This window comes from Octopus sinensis, linkage group LG3 (assembly GCF_006345805.1).
Source record: "Octopus sinensis linkage group LG3, ASM634580v1, whole genome shotgun sequence".
In the NCBI taxonomy this organism is placed as follows: Eukaryota; Metazoa; Mollusca; class Cephalopoda; order Octopoda; family Octopodidae; genus Octopus; species Octopus sinensis.
Window position 1 is genome coordinate 24,990,814 of NC_042999.1, and position 16,381 is coordinate 25,007,194.

The following is a 16,381-nucleotide window of genomic DNA, read 5'->3' on the forward strand; positions in this document are numbered from 1 at the left end:
CTACAGCTGGATGCACTTCCTAACACCAACCACTCCAAGGGTGTAGTGGGTGCTTTTTACGTGTCACCGGCACAGGAGCCAGTCAGGTGGGCCTGGCAGCGATCATGTTTGGATGGTGTTTTTTACATGCCACCGGCACGGGAGCCAGTGTGGGGATACTGGCATCGGCCATGTTTGGTTGGTGCTTCTTATGTGCCACTGGCGCAGGAGCCAGTCAGGGGGCACTGGCTCCAGCTATGATGTTGGTTTTACTTGACTCAACATGTCTTCTCAAGCATATCATATCACCTGACGCATCAGGAGTATTCTTAACAGGGCTGGATATGCATGGCTGCAATCTCACTTTAGTTGCAGGGTCTTCTCAATTGCAGCATATCTCCAAAGGTCTTGGTTGCTTGTCATTGCCCCTCTGAAACCCAATGTTCGAAGGTCATGCTTCACCACCTCATCCCATGTCTTCCTGGGTCTACCTCTTCCAAAGGTTCCTTCTACAATTAGGGAGTGGCACTTCCTCACACACAGCTGTGTTCATTCATATGTAACACATGGCCATACCAGCGCAGTCGCCTCTCTTGTACACCATATTTGATGCTTCCTATGCCCAACTTTTCTCTCAGGCCGCTTACACTCTATTATGTGTATGCACACTGACATTACACATCCAGTAGAGCATATCAGCTTCATTTCTTTCAAGCCTATGCATGTCCTTAACATTCATAGCCCATGTTTCACTGCCATGAAGTATGGCAGTTTGCACACATGCATCATAGTCTACCTTCCACCTTGAGTGAGAGGCCCTTAGTTGCCAGCAGAGATAGGAGCTCTTTGAACTTTGCCTAGGCCAGTGCTTTTCAACATTTTTGCTGGAGCGGAACCCCAAGGAAACATTCCACTGGCTCGAGGAACCCCTGTGCAATAATTTAATAGTCTTTTGCACACATATCTGCAAAGGAAAATTAAAAATTACTGCCGATTTTAGCAGTTTTGTAACTTCTTGCGGAACCCCTGGACTGTACTGGCGGAACCCTGGTTGAAAACCACTGGTCTAGGCTATTCTTAATCTAGTTGCTCTGAGCAACTGACCCCACTACTGACTTGGTCGCCTAGGTAGCAACAAACCCCACTACAGACTTGGTCGTCTAGGTAGCAGAAGCTATCAACTACTTCTAGTTTCTTCCCTAGGCATGTGATGGAATCTGTTTTCTGTACATCTTCAGTGTTTATTGCCCCAGTGCCTTTGCCACACACAAAAACTATTTTCCCTGTTAATCTTCCTTTAATTTAGTTGTACCTTTTATGTGTCCATAACTTACACTGGGTACAAGGTATGGAGTTTCTACCCATGCCTTTTCTACAGATTCAGCAGGGCCATCTACCTGAAGCGGGTTGTGATTTGACAGCCTTCCTACTTACTAAGACTTTGGTTATGGCTAAGTTAACCCTAAGGCTCTTTGATTCTAGACCTTGCTTCCACACCCTAAACTTCGTCTCAAGTTCTGGCAGTGACTAGGCTATTAGAGCAAGGTTATCAGTATAGCGGAGCTCCCAGGGACAGCCTGTCTTGAATTTGTCTGTTATTGCCTGGAGGACTATAATGAATAAGAAGGGGCTGAGGACTGATCCTTGGTGAACCCCTACTTCTACTCGGAATTCTTCACTATACTCATTGTCAACCCTCACCTTACTGACTACATCCCTATACATGACTTTTACAGCTCTTACCATCCACTCGTCTATCCCCAGTTTCTGCATTGACCACCAGATAAGGGATCAGGGGACCCTGTCAAAGGCTTTCTCCAAGTCAACAAAAGCCAAGTACAAAGATTTATCTTTGGCCAGGTATTTCTCCTGCAGTTGTCTTACCAGAAATATAGCATCAGTGTTGCTTCTGCCTGGCAAAAAACCGAACTGCATCTCATCTAGATTGCTGTCTGACATGCCCATTAAAATCTCCAGCTACAAAGATGAGATCATTATCCCTCGTCTTTGAGGTAGCCTGTAGAAGAATATCATAAAAGTGATCCTTCTGTTCATTTGGTAGGCCTGCTTGTGGGGCACTGGCAGAGATAATTGTAGCTCTACCATTCTGTAAGACTAGCTTCACTACCTCTATGATCTTATCCACCCATTTCTCTGCGAGAAGTATTCCCACACCCCCTATTCCATCACTATTACCTTCCCAGAAGAGTTTATACCTATATGCTTTGCCTGCGAGGACTCTGGCTGAAGCTCCTCTCTTGTATGCAACATACTTCAACACGTCTCTATTCAAGCATCTCTACAATATATATGTGTGTGTATGTCTGTGGCTGTATTTGCCCCCCATCACCACTTGACAACTGGTGTTGGTACGTTTTTGTCCCCGTAACTTAGTGGTTTGGTAAAAGAGAATGATAGAACAAGTACTAGGCTTAAAAAATAAGTCTTGGGGTTGATTTGTTTGACTAAAGACCTTCAATGTGGTACTCCAGCATGACTACAGTCAAATGACTGAAACAAGTAAAAAAATAAGATTAAGCTAAAAGCATTAAGCCCCTGGGCAAGGCAAACAAATGTACATATAAAAACACGAAGAAGTAACAAACAGAAAGGGTCTTTTTACTATTGGAAAAACGTAACATAAGCATCTGAACGTGGCTGATGCCAGCACCGCCTTGACTGGCTTCCATGCCGGTGGCACGTAAAAAGCACCAATCCGATCGTGGCCTTTGCCAGCCTCGCCTGGCACGTAAAAAGCACCCACTACACTCACAGAGTGGTTGGCATTAGGAAGGGCATCCAGCTGTAGAAACACTGCCAGATCAGACTGGAGCCTGGTGCAGCCTCCTGGCTTCCCAGATCCCGGTTGAACCGTCCAACCCATGCTAGCATGGAAAGTGGACGTTAAACGATGATGATGATGAATGGGCAAAAGCCTTTTGGCTATACATCAAAAGGAAAATAATTACACAGTTGCAACATATATATATAACGTGTCTTGAATGATACAACAATGCAGAGTGGGCTGTAATATCTGTCATAATTTAATAATTCATTGTCTGATATATTTCGAAATATAAAAATTCCTTCAGATATTGTTAAGAATTGATCGAGTCACTGAAAACAACGGAAGAAGGAGAGATCCACATTGAGTTCTACATGAAAGCAGCCAGTAGAGATATGTTTGTTCACTACAATTCAGCCCTTTCACTTGGTGCCAAAATAAGACACACCAGAAATGAACTTACACACATCCAGAGAGAGGGCATGGCAAATGAAAAAGGCTCTTGCAGTGTGTAAAGTGGGTAGTGTAAGGTTTTGCTGACCTGATTTTGTATAAGTGTCCAAATAGGTAGACAAGAATGGTAGTTAGAAAAATATGAACAATTATAAACATAGTGTTATAATTATGTAAAAAGATGGACTATAAAAAAAGAAAAATACAATTATGGTACTGGAAAACAAAGATATATACATCTGTGTGTGTGTGTGTGTTCTCTCTTTTTTATTGATTTTACTAAATACTACAAATCTTGCCAATGCAGACAAACACTAATCTCAGAGTTTGAAGAATCTGTCTTGTGATTGTTTCCTGGGATCTTTTCGGTTTGAACGGCAGTTTTTAACATAATTTGTAGGTAACTAAAAAATGTTAAACTTCGTATACTGGTAGAATGTGTTTATAAAACATCTTTTTCTCTTGGCTTTATTGAGAAAATTCTATAGTTTGTAAGATATTTGTTGTTTTTTTTCTTCAATTTCTGCAATTTCAACCAATCATTGATATCTATTGAGGTAAAAACCATTCTGTGCCATATGAATATGTCCCTCGTTTAAGAAACAGATTGGGTTTATTTACATTTGTGAAGAAAAAAAGATACCCTTCCTCCCACCCCTGACCCTAAAAGAATTGAAATGTAATAGATCGATACTAGGGTCATAATTATGGGTGACAATTTCATATGACACTGCTAGAAAAAACTGCCGTTCAAACCGAAAAGATCCGTTTCCCATGACATTCTAATCACCCTTTTAAGTAACATTACTCCAGAGACCCTTCAAAGGAGCCCCATTTTTGGCTGCTTGTAATCACAATCATGCTCTTTCAATCATTACACAACATTCCTAACCACAGGTGAGGATAGGCATAAAAACCCAAAATACCTGGAGCTGGTGCATTACTGTACCGGCCAGCACTTGCAATTCTAGCATTTAATTCAGCCCTACTTCCCATTTCTCATGAATATGGTCCCAAAACACTTAAACTTCTCTTGCCTCAGTGATGTTCCACTAACATGCAGAATGAACTCTTGTGAGGACCAATGTCTTAGTCTTTGCAATACTAATTCTCATCCCTACCTTACAGCACTTGGGAGCAAACCCATTCAGAACATGATAGAGATCACCTTCTAATGAGCCAAGTAGCACCATTTCACCTGCAAATCCCTATCCTACATCCACCAATTCTTATACCTATTTCTTTACTACCCACAAGGGGCTACACACAGAGGGGACAAACAAGGACAGACAAAGGGATTAAGTCGATTACATCGACCCCAGTGCGTAACTGGTACTTATTTAATCGAGCCCGAAAGGATGAAAGGCAAAGTCGACCTCGGCGGAATTTGAACTCAGAACGTAGTGGCAGACGAAATACTGCTAGGCATTTCGCCCGGCATGCTAACGTTTCTGCCAGCTCGCCGCCTTTTATATACCAATTCTTGTATATACCAATTCTTATACCACTTTTGCAACAGCTGTGTATGGTACTCCAGTTCATAAAAATTATGAAACGGTGAGATGACAATACATATGCCTGCCAAAGTCCAACACCTACTTTGAACAGACATCTGGGCATTTATAAAGAGATTTTTTGGCAACTGGAGGTTGCCCATAAAACCTAAATTCCTGCAAAACCCTCCATATCATGTCCTGTAACGTGTGTTATGCTTTTTTTTTTGAGGTCTTCAAAGCAATGTACACCTTTTCACAATATTCCCACAATTTCACAAAGATTTTCCATAGACCGAGACCTTTGGAAGTATGCTGTGCATGAGAAGACCTGGCAGGACAAGTGAGACCATAACCCGTGGCCTCTACCTGGGATGTTGCCAGTCCTCTTATGCATACCTTTCCTTCTTGGGACACAAAACTCTTCTTGTGAAGACCTGTTGAGGCAAGTGAAAATCAAAATCAAAATCGATCAACATCAATGGAAATTGTAGCTGTGATACCAGTGCCGGTGGCACGTAAGAGAACCATCCGAACGTGGCCGTTGCCAGCGCCGCCCAGACTGGCCTCCGTGCCGGTGGCACATAAAAAGCACCATCCAATCGTGGCTGTTTGCCAGCCTCGTCTGGCACGCAAAAAGCATCCACTACACTCACGGAGTGGTTGGCGTTAGGAAGGGTATCCAGCCGTAGAAACATTGCCAGATCAGACTGGGCCTGGTGCAGCCTTCTGGCTTCCCAGACCCCAGTTGAATCGTCCAACCCATGCAAGCATGGAAAGCGGATGTTAAACGATGATGAGGATGATGATTATTGTCTGATCAGTTGTACAGCTAATTTCCCCAAAACTCTTCTCCAGACACCAAACTTATACTTTACTAGGGAGGCTCAGCCAGGAGATTCCTCTGTAATCAGACCACTCTCTTATCTCACCTTTTAAAAATTGATATTATCTTCCCATATTGGTATTGTATTTCAGAGATCCTAGCCACTTGAAATACATGAGCCAGCCAGAGAATACTTTCCTTATGTAAGGCTTTTAACATCTCAGAGAGAATTTCATCTTCCTCAGTGACCTTTCCACATTTGAGAGCTTTAATCACCTCAATGGCTTCATCCTCTGTGAGGTTAGTCTTTACCCTTAGATGCACCTCGTATCTACTAGAAGATTTTATTGAGACTGGATTTAGAAGATTAGTAAAGTACATCTTCCAAGAATGGTCTTCTCTATAGAGAGAAACTCCCCACCCCAGTCGAATTATTAATGGCAGATGTGGAAAAAGGCTTCTTGTTAAAAATTCAGTTGATGGTCCACCAGAATACTTTATTGGTCAATCTAAAGTCAGACACCAGCATTACCCCTAAGTCTTCCTACGACTTAACCATGGGTTTTTACTGTCTCTGTTACAACTTTTCACATCTCAGTGTATTGCCTGTACAAAAAGGAGACTTGTTTCCAAGCCAAGCTTTTTAAGTCTCCTTCTTTGCAGCGTTTTTAACTTCCTGGTTAAACCAAGTGGGGTTTTTTTACCACCTGGCACCACACTGAGACACTTTCATCCATAACATTTTATAGCTGAAGAAAAAAGTGACAAACAAAACAGTCTCCACATCATTTCAACATCCTCAGTCTGTTCAGGAAGGTCTCTGAATTGGATGCAATAGTGTTCACATATTTGTTTCTGATCCCATCTTCCACCATTTTATCTCATTTTATTTTGTAGGTCATGCTGGACTTAGCAGTTTTGTTAGTTCTCTTTGCTCTAGTCTCAGGTTACAGATAACTAGGTGGTGATCAGTTGGGAGTTCTGCCACTGTCTCTTTACAGGAACATCCAAGTGCAGAATCAAAGAGGTCAGAGACAATAGCAACATCTGTCAGGGATCTCTGTCCAAAAGTATCCCTATACCAGATACAAACATTCCAATGCTGGAAGAATGGTTTCATAATGGAGTGTTCATTTCTAGCATAGAAATCTAGTAAGGCTTCTCTCCATTTGCACTTAGTTCAGGATTGTTATTCCTTCCAATTGCTCCTTTCCACATCTGGCAATCAGTGCTAGCTCGTGCATTAAAGTTTCCTTGAAGTACATGTAGTGTGATGGAGGAAGAGGACAAAAGAAAAAGAAGCAATGGGAGAAAGAAATACAAAAGGCCTTACCTCGGCAAAATCAGTGGTCTCTCACAAACTCAACACATCCTGTCACTTTGCCGTCTATGCTGGAACTGACCACGCTTCCTCGCTGACTACACATGCTTCCTGCCATGCATGTGCCCTTCACTCTTCCACCGGCCCCTGCATGCCCTACTTCCGCCCACCTCAGCTGTCATCCTCTCCACCAACACCACATAGCTCATCACGGCCCATAACACCGACCGCCAACACCACAGTACAAACGACTGATCTTAAAGCTGCAGTGACTTTGTTGGTGGGGAGGGGGTGTATTTAGCTTTGCTGTTTGGTGCATTTATTAGCAATAGCCATAGCAAGGCTTCCTTTAGCTTAAGCTTCAGGAGACAACCCCTCCCATCTTGTGGATCCACTTCATAACACAATCTGACAGCCAAGGACTTTTGAGTATCTTCACTCTAGCTTGTGCAGACAGTTGGCACCACACCTGAATAGTGGAGTTTTTACCCTCCATCCAACTCTACAGTACCAGAACCTCGGAACCTTGCAGAGGAGACACCAATTATATCTAGCTAGTAGTGTTTGGCCTCCTCCTCTAGTTCCTGTTCTTTACCCATGAAGATTGTGATATTCCAATTCCTAACCCTTGATGGTTATCCTCTTCTGGTGTTCCGGGACATGCATTCTTTGTACTTCCAGCACCTCACAGAACAAGTTGAAGGCTTATTGCTGGTTATACTGGTGTTGGGTGGAGACTGCAATATATTTTTTGAATGGACCCCTCTCCTTAAGGTCTGAAAGCATCTCTTGTTGCCCCACATGACAAATGATGTAGTATGGTTGTTCCTTTGAATTGCTTTTATATCACAGATTTTGGTGGTCTTATTCATGTCAGACACCAAAAAGGTATTAGCATTTGACCTGTGGAATGAACCCTTTTCATAATGCTATTTTTTGTGGTCATACTCATGCCAGATACCAAGGCGATTTTTGCATTTGATTCAAGAAGGTCTACCTTTCCCACTATAAAATGAAAATTAATCTCCACTAGAGACACAGGATTTGGAATTCTATGCCCACGAAGCTCCAGAAATCTGGCATTTATGGGCTGTTGAAACTCCCCATACTTTAGCATTAATTTCTTCCATAAAACTTGACCAATAAACTGCTTTTCTCTTACAGAAACAACATTTACCTTCCTCAGACTCAGCATAAACTTTTGGATAGGATCTCAGTTAGACATGCACATGTAAGAGTGATATGGGGGAAAGGAAATGGCCCTTCAAACTGCTGCCCAAATACACAGTAATTTTCTCTTTAATATTTCCTCTACTTTTTTCTATTTGAAACCCACCCATATTATTTAACCCTTTTTTCTTTTACTATATTTCTAACTAAAATACACACACTATATGTTTCAATTAAAATTCTAAGATGGTCATGATTTTAGACTGGTTTCAATAAACAATTATAATATTATTAGAATATGTGTGTTTTGGAACATAATGCTATGAAAGGTGCTTAAATTGATCTACTACATAGTTTTTCTCTCAAGCGAATTCAGCATAAAGTAAAATTACAAGTGAATTCAGCATAATGTAAAATTATTTAAATTTAAACATGACCATAAAAATGAGTTGTCTAATATTCTCCTGGGTATCCAAGAAAAATTTTAAAACAAAAATTTGTGCATATAATTGAATTTTTAACTGAATTAGAATGCATATGATACAGGTGTACCATAAAAACAAAACAGAACTAAATACTGGAATTTGTTTGAAGAAAACTGCAAATTGAAGTAAATTCATACACACACATACATAAATACACACAATAAGGATTCACAAGTATAAATTAAATAGTATTACCCACCTGACAGGTAAATTAAAATGACAGGTAAATAAAATAAAAATAGGGTTAATTTGAAAAAAAGTATTTTATAAAATCAAGTTATATAGGCTTGGTAATACAAACAGGAAAAATAGAACTTGAAACATAATTTCCCCCTTATCTCTGTATGCAAATTTGCTTGTCAATGTCTTTTCTGCTGTTGGATTATTTCACTTCTTTTTACTTTAATTTGTTGTTTTTTATAGCCACTGCTTTTTTCTTTTTTACCTGGAATCACTGTTGTACACATACAGGGTGTTCAGGCTAAAATTGACAGTTTGCATAAAAGGAAAAGAAAACAATATCCCATCTAAAAATAAAAGTATTTTAAAAACGATAAAAATATATCAACTAATTTATGACTGGGAGATAACAGTTTACACAAAGTAACTGCCCTTAGTTTCCCCCATGGCCTCAAGATGGCACTGGAACCTGGTGCATGTGTTTATTACTGTGTCCTTGAGAAGATCGTCAAACACTGACTTGATTTTGCCACCAGCTTGCCCTTGCTGCCATAAGTAGAGTGGTTGGTGTCTTTTTCTACTGTGCCCCACACATAGTAACCCATGGTATTTTAATCAGGAGAATTAGGAGGCCAGAAAATGGGGCTGGTGAAGTCAGCTCATCACCTTAAAAGAACTAAATAATAATAACAACATAATAATAATAATAATAATAATCATAATCATATGCCCTGATGCAGTACCAGGCAGTGGCTCTCATGGCTTCTGATCTTAACTGATTGGAAGTGTTATCATGTACATTGTTTTGTCTTGGTATAAAAGATGGGCTACAGCAAATATTCTGCTCAATACCACAGATTTGCTTGTCAGTTGTTTGACCTTAACCAGTTGACCAGGTCCCTTAGTGGCAGACGATATGTGCATCTCTGATCACAAGCAGAAGTAGTGGGGGAGCATCATAGCCATGTGCTGAAAGGAATTCTTAGAGGTTTGGATAATTCACCTATGGAAACATGGGTGTTTTGTTCAACATCCTTAAACAACCCTTAATCAGGGACCTTTTGAGTGGGGTGGGTTACTCGACCAGAAGAAAATTCTAACTGGGCCTCACCTGCAAGGTCATGTGCTGTTTATCTTGATATGAGATCACCATGTTGCGCACATATGGCTGTGATGCATGTGCCTAGTGTACCCTTATCAGACGGGTAGTCATGACGGATATGCTGGGCTTCATATATTGTACCCCAGTGTCACTTTGAGGGCATGCACTGCTCTCTCACTCAGTCAATAATAAAAATATTAATAATAATAATAATAATAATAATAATAATTGTTTTTAATATAGATAAATAATTATGAATATTATCACTCTTGAGTCCACATTCTTCTTGCTAGTTCTCTCATTTTACAGGCAATGCATTTTACAACCAGAAAAATATCTATTATTGAGGCAAAATTCAAAAACTATAAAAGGTAAGGCAAAAGTATAAAGTATGATTAAAATGTAAGTTCTGTAAACTGACAAAACATAATTATATCTGTTTTACTGTTTACTGTTTTACTTGTTTCAGTCATTTGACTGCGGCCATGCTGGAGCACTGCCTTTAGTCGACCAATTGACCCCAGGACTTATTCTATTGGTCTCTTTTGCTGAACCGCTAAGTTACGGGGACGTAAACACACCAGCATCTGTTGTCAAGCGATGCCGGGGGTCAAACACAGACACACAAACACATACACACATACATATACATATATACATATATATATATTATATATATATATATATACATATATATATACATATATATGACGAGCTTCTTTCAGTTTCCGTCTACCAAATCCACTCACAAGGTTTTGGTCGGCCCGAGGCTATAGTAGAAGACACTTGCCCAAGGTGCTACGCAGTGGGACTGAACCCAGAACCATGTGGTTGGTAAGCAACCTACATACCACACAACCACTCCTGAACTCAAAGCAAAGGAGAAAAAGATGCCAGTCAGAAAGCAGTACAGGAAACGTGAGTTGATCAGTTTGAGGCAAAAGTGGTCTGATCTAGTTTACATTTTTGAGAAACACCCAACACCTCACAGATCAGGCTTCAGATGTGCTTGATGCCATCATGACAAACTAAGAATCAGACAACCAGCTTGGTGATGTCTTGGTGTTATCATATAGAATCTTGCAACTGTATCCGGTGTCTTCCTTGCAGTCATTTGCTGCCTTTGATCACCCAGACATGATGATTAGGAAAATGATAGAAAGACAAACAGAAGAATGACTAAAATAGCTATGTAAAAAATTTTAAATATATTACCAAAACCAAAAGCAAGTTTTATAAAATCTTTAATATGTTTTTAACAAATTTGGAAGTGAATTTTTGTTCTAGTGATATTCAAATGCAAATAATCATGCAAAGTTTAAAATTTTTCCTATAATTAATTTGGCAATGGTGAATTTTTAATGTCTAATAACATAATGTTATCAAATTTTACTATATTTTCATATTTTTTGAATAACTCGTTCAAAACAAAGTGTTGTTTTGAAAAATTATTAAAATCTTAAAATTTAAATAAAATCTATATATTATAATTTCTGCATAAATAGCACAGCATGATGTAGTTTAGGAGGAAATTTACCATCTTTTTGAAACAATATTGTCACTTATTACATTAAAACTTTTCTCTCTTTTTTTAAAACTAAGGATGTAAAATAACCTACCATTGAAGATAAGTCCTCTGGGAACAATTGCAGCTTATACAGGGGGTCCCTAAAGTCTGGACACCTAAGAAATCTCAAGCATTGAGGCCATTTTTCTTTGATGAACACGTAAACTGGTGAGACTTATCTCACCATGTTGAGAGACTAGTTAATGCCCCAACTTGAAAGGCTAAGTGAAGGACTTCTTGAGTGGTTCCAACATGGTGGTAAGAGATTGGCTGAATGACAATTTCCCTGACCAGATCGGAAGACATAGTCATGTGGAGTGGCCTTCTTGCCTTTCTTGACTTCTTTCTCTGGGGTATGCTAAAGGAGAAAGGGTACTCAACGAAAATCACAGATGCAATGAAAATCAAAGATGGAACACATAAAGATTGAGCGTGTTCAGATTGATGGCAGTGTGGAGATATTGCATCAAGTTCACATAAATCTTGCGAATGGTGGAAATCATATTGAAGATGTTATTTGTTAATATTCTAATCGATTAAAATGTTGCTGAAAATTTTACATGTATTTCTTGAAAATATACATTTTGCCTATGTATCCAAACTTTATGGACACCCTGTAGAGTAAAGATAGTACTAAATACTTGTTGCTGTTTTAGAATTAAAGTTCATTATATCACATTTAATTCTTTATTTCCCTTCATAATTTATATCTTACTCTTTTACTCTTTTACTTGTTTCAGTCATTTGACTGCGGCCATGCTGGAGCACCGCCTTTAGTCGAGCAAATCGACCCCGGGACTTATTCTTTGTAAGCCCAGTACTTATTCTATCGGTTTTTTTTGCTGAACCGCTAAGTGACGGGGACGTAAACACACCAGCATTGGTTGTCAAGCAATGATAGGGGGACAAACACAAACACACACACACACATATATACATATATACGACAGGCTTCTTTTCAGTTTCCGTCTACCAAATCCACTCACAAGGCATTGGTCGGCCCGGGGCTATAGCTATACTTGCCCAAGGTGCCACGTAGTGGAACTGAACCCGGAACCATGTGGTTGGTTAGCAAGGTACTTACCACACAGCCACTCCTGCGCCTATGAAATCCATTCATTTGTAGAACATGATATTTAAAATGAGAAGGAAATCTACTGTTCAGTATTTTCTGAATAAGTTTCACAATTTTTTTTTAATAAACCCTTTAGTGTTTAAACCGGCCCATATCAGGCCAAAATTGTCTTCCTGTTTTATGCTCAAACCAGCCAACTCTGACCTCTCACACCTACCCTACAAAGTCATTCTAAAAATAAACAGGAACAACATCAAAATCTCAGAGTTACAAGATGCTGTACAATTAATAAAAAAAAATATGATTAAACAGATTTTACATTTGACAGAGTAATCTGAATACCAAAGGGTTAAAGCAATAGTTGTTAAAAGCAAAGATTTAAATTACTGAGAAGCAATGATAGGATTCAAAATCAGTCTTTTATTTTAATGGAAATTCTGTTTATTTCCACATCTAGGTGTGGAGTAACAGTCGCAAATGTCTTCGTTTAATCTTTGACAATTAATATGATGCATTTTTATGTACCTAACATTATCAATAGGAATAAATAAAAATTTTTTTCTAAAATCAAAGTCTTGAATACTAAGAATTCTCTTTCCAAATTTCATGAACACATTTCTGATGCCATCATCAAATCTTCCTCGAATAATTCTTAGACTAGCCACATTATTGTATTTATTCAAAATAATGGGTTTTTTTTTTGATTAACTTCATTTTCAAGTCTCTCAGTTTATAATTATTCAATAAATCCAGGCAATTGATTAATAACTTAAATCATAGAACTTGTAAACAAGCATTTCTTAGGTTTAATGGTGGAAGTTGTGAAATAATATTTGCTTTATCATTCTAATTTTGTTCTATATATTCTTCAATATTTAATTTTTAACTCTCTTCTGAGGTATACTAGGTGCAATATCCATGCAAAGAGGTTTTTTTTTTTCTGCAAGGTGGTATCAGAAACAAATCTGGTTTTTTGAGTAATGACACACAATTTGTTGTACTCTTCCCATGCAAATTTGTCACACAATTTGCAAACTTTTGAAAGTAAGCACAGTAAGTAAAATCCCTATCTGGCAACTGGAAGGAAAGCTGTCCTCTCAACAAATATCCTGCTGTTGGTATAGCTGGATGGCAAGCTCTGGTGATGATGTTATTCTTTCAGATCTTTTCGGTTTGAACGGCAGTTTTTGACATAATTTCTAGGTAACTAAAAAATTTTAAACTTCGTATACTGGTAGAATGTGTTTATAAAACATCTTTTTCTCTTGGCTTTATTGAGAAAATTTTATAGTTTGTAAGATATTTGTTGTTTTTTTCCTTCAATTTCTGCAATTTCAACCAATCAATTACGTCTATTGAGGTAAATACCATTCTGTGCCGTATGAATATGTCTCTCGTTTAAGAAACAGATTGGGTTTATTTACATTTGTGAAGAAAAAAAGATACCCTCCCCCCCAACCCTAACCCTAACACTAAAACAGATTGAAATGCAATAGATCTATGCTAGGGTCATAATTATGGGTGACAATTTCATATGACACCACTAGAAAAACTGCCGTTCAAACCGAAAAGATCCATTCTTTCTGATCTCTGGTGCTGGCCTTAGCATGCTTGAGGATGAGATGTTGCGACTTCAGGTTTGCCTCAATTTGTTTTACCCATGTCTTTCTTTGGTGTGCTGCCCTGGAATCTATATAAACCATGCAATCAGAAAATAGAGATCTTTGGTTTATAATCATCCCATTGACACTGATTCCTTGTGAATTGTTATAACATCAAAGAGAGTGTGGAAAATGATTCCTGGTGACAAAAATACCATCAATGATTTCATAATCAGCTTGCTAATATAAGAGACTTGTTTTGTTTGTGGTCAAAAGCAATATTTTCAATATGATTCTTTCCTCCTGCTCTAATGGTCCTTTCTACAATAGTTACAAGGCTTGAAATTTTGGTGGAGGGGTGTAGTCATCTGCATCAACCTAGTGTTTCACTGGTACTTAATTTATCAACCCTGAAAGGATGAAAGGCAAAGTTGACCATGGCAGAATTTGAACTCAGAATGTAATGTGGGATGAAATCCAATACGTATTTCATCCAGCATGCTAATGATTTTACCACCTCGATGCTGTCCTCTTGTTCTAATAATGCTATTACAAAAGTTTTGGTCTACATCATACTTTTTCTTCAACAGGCGCAGGAGTGGCTGTGTGGTAAGTAGCTTGCTAACCAACCAAATGGTTCCGGGTTCAGTCCCACTGCATGGCACCTTGGGAAAGTGTCTTCTGCTATAGCCCCGGGCCGACCAATGCCTTGTGAGTGGATTTGGTAGGCGGAAACTGAAAGAAGCCCGTTGTATATATGTATATATATATGTGTGTGCGTGTATGTTTGTGTGTCTGTGTTTGTCCCCCTAGTATTGCTTGACAACTGATGCTGGTGTGTTTACGTCCCCGTTACTTAGCGGTTCGGCAAAAGAGACCGATAGAATAAGTACTGGGCTTACAAAAGAATAAGTCCCGGGGTCGAGTTGCTTGATTAAAGGCTGTGCTCCAGCATGGCCGCAGTCAAATGACTGAAACAAGTAAAAGAGTAAAAGTGAGAGAGAGTCCCAATTTTCAGCAAAGTGTCTAGTCCAGTCAAAAAATGAGTAAAAATTTAAAATTTAAACAAAGTCTATATTTCCTTAAGTGTATTGCTGATTTTACTATTTTCCTTTCACCTCCCATCTTTTTGTCACATGCCAGAATCTGGCTATAATATTAATAGTCATGATATCACATTTTTTTAAAAAAACCATTTCATTATTTAGTTCATCTACTGCTTCACTTAGAAGAAGTATGCTAAGAAATTTCAAATCAGGTGTAAAATACAATTCAAATAATTTATCAGCAATTTCTTCAGTAGCTGTTTTTCTATTTGGAAATAGCATTGTCTTTGAAGAATGCTTTTATCAGAATCCATGGATTAACAGCTTTAATTCTTCCTTATATTTTACTGTAATTTTCTTTGTCTTATGTTTATATAAGTTCATCAGATCAAAAATATGTCCACAGGAGTGGCTGTGTGGAAAGTAGCTTGCTTACCAACCATATGGTTCCGGGTTCAGTCCCATTGCGTGGCACCTTGGGCAAGTGTCTTCTACTATAGCCTCGGATCGACCAAAGCCTTGTGAGTGGATTTGGTAGATGGAAACTGAAAGAAGCCTGTTGTATATATGTATATGTTTGTGTGTCTGTGTTTGTCCTCCCAACATCGCTTGACAACCGATGCTGGTGTGTTTACGTCCCCGTTACTTAGCGGTTTGGCAAGAGAGACCGATAGAATAAGTACTAGGCTTACAAAGAATAAGCCCTTGGGTCGATTTGCTCAACTAAAGGCGGTGCTCCAGCATGGTTGCAGTCAAATGACTGAAACAAATAAAAGAATAAAAGAAAAAATGGTTCTCTACTAATATCAATTTTTGTTCATTTGGAATCATATGAAATTCTTTGAATACTGGGTTTGCATTAACAGGTGGAAGTTGCAATGAATCACCAAACAAAAGGTTAGTCTATTCTGATCTTCAAAGATTTCATGTTGTATTTTGTAAATAAAAGTCAGCATCAAATAATTGATCATACTGATTGCATCAATAGTAAATAGTCTGATCTCATCATCAAATAGCTTGCAACGTTTTCACTTTTTTGTCAGTTCTCTCAAGTAGGAAATTTTCTTTGTTGAACACTAATCTTAAGTATTCTCTGCAAAGTATTGCCTTTATTTGAAAAGCACTTATGCCAGTGAACCTACAAATTATTATAGGAGACCAACTGCATGAATCAGACATGAAATTTTGTCTGATGTGGTGTCTATCAAAAAACTTTTTGGAGTTCCTCATATACCAGAAATGAATTTAAGCAGCTATGGGTACCACGTTTACATCTTGGAATAGGTTTGGGATCTTTT